Source organism: Chiloscyllium plagiosum, chromosome 37, assembly GCF_004010195.1.
Source record: "Chiloscyllium plagiosum isolate BGI_BamShark_2017 chromosome 37, ASM401019v2, whole genome shotgun sequence".
Lineage (NCBI taxonomy): Eukaryota > Metazoa > Chordata > Chondrichthyes > Orectolobiformes > Hemiscylliidae > Chiloscyllium > Chiloscyllium plagiosum.
Genome location: NC_057746.1, coordinates 34072427 through 34074347, shown reverse-complemented (window position 1 = coordinate 34074347; position 1921 = coordinate 34072427).

Genomic DNA, 1921 nt, shown 5'->3' with positions numbered 1-1921 from the left:
GTTGAGGCTGTACAGGACATTGGTTAGGCCACTGTTGGAATATTGCGTGAAATTCTGGTCTCCTTCCTATCGAAAGGATGTTGTGAAACTTGTAAGGGTTCAGAAAAGATTAACAAGGATGTTGCCAGGGTTGGAGGGTTTGAGCTATAGGAAGAGGCTGAACAGGCTGGGGCTGTTTTCCCTGGAGTGTCGGAGGCTGAGGGGTGACCTTAAAGATGTTTATAAAATCATGAGGGGCATAGAGAGGATAAATAGACAATGTCTTTTCCGTGGAGTGGGGGAGTCCAGAACTAGAGGGCATAAGTTTAGGGTGAGGGAAAAAATATAAAAGAGACTTATGGGTAATTTTTTCACACAGAGAGTGGTATGTGTGTGGAATGAGCTGCCAGAGGAAGTGGTGGAGGCTGGTACAATTACAGATTTAAAAGGCATCTGGATGGGTATACAGATAGGAAGGGTTTGGAGGGATATGGGCCGGGTGCTGGCAAATGGGACTAGATTAGTATAGATATCTGGTCGACATGGACTAGTTTGACCGAAGGGTCAGTTTCCGTGCTGTACATCTCTGTGACTCTATGACTCTGTGACTCTAAATGACGCTCGCAGTCCACAAGAACAAAGGGACTGAGTCCCACAGGGATAAGGACCCGGTCCCGCAGGGATAAGGGGACTGAGTCCCACAGGGATAAGGGGATTGGGTCCCACAGGGATAAGGGGACTGCATCCCACAGGAATAAGGGACTAGGTACCACAGGGATAAGGGGACTGAGTCCCACAGGGATAAGGACCCGGGTCCCGCAGGGATAAGGGGACTGAGTCCCACAGGGATAAGGGACTGAGTCCCACAGGGATAAGGGGATTGGGTCCCACAGGGATAATGGGACTGAGTCCCACAGGGATAAGGGACTGGGTACCACAGGGATAAGGGGACTGAGTCCCACAGGGATAAGGGGAGTGCGTCCCACAGGGATAAGGACCTGGGTACCACAGGTATAAGGGGACTGGGTCCCATAGGGATAAGGGGATTGGGTCCCACAGGGATAAGGGGACTGAGTCCCACAGGAATAAGGGACTGGTTACCACAGGGATAAGGGGATTGAGTCCCACAGGGATAAGGGGACTGAGTCCCACAGGGATAAGGGGACTGGGTCCCACAGGGATAAGGGACTGAGTCCCACAGGGATAAGAGGACTGGGTACCACAGGGATAAGGGGACTGAGTCCCACAGGGATAAGGGGAGTGCGTCCCACAGGGATAAGGACCTGGGTACCACAGGGATAAGGGGACTGGGTCCCATAGGGATAAGGGGATTGGGTCCCACAGGGATAAGGGGACTGAGTCCCACAGGAATAAGGGACTGGGTACCACAGGGATAAGGGGATTGAGTCCCACAGGGATAAGGACCCGGGTCCCACAGGGATAAGGGGACTGGGTCCCACAGGGATAAGGGGACTGGGTCCCACAGGGATAAGGGACTGAGTCCCACAGGGATAACGGGACTGAGTACCACAGGGATAAGGGACTGGGTACCACAGGGATAAAGGGACTGAGTCCCACAGGGATAAGGACCCGGGTCCCACAGGGATAAGGGGACTGGGTCCCACAGGGATAAGGGGACTGGGTCCCACAGGGATAAGGGACTGAGTCCCACAGGGATAAGGGGACTGAGTCCCACAGGGATAAGAGGACTGGGTCCCACAGGGATAAGGACCCAGGTCCCACAGGGATAAGGGGATTGAGTCCCACAGGGATAAGGGGACTGAGTCCTACAGGGATAAGGGGAGTGCGTCCCACAGGGATAAGGACCTGGGTACCACAGGGATAAGGGGACTGGGTCCCACAGGGATAAGGGGACTGAGTCCCACAGGGATAAGGAACTGGGTACCACAGGGATAAGGGATTGGGTACCAGAGGGATAAGG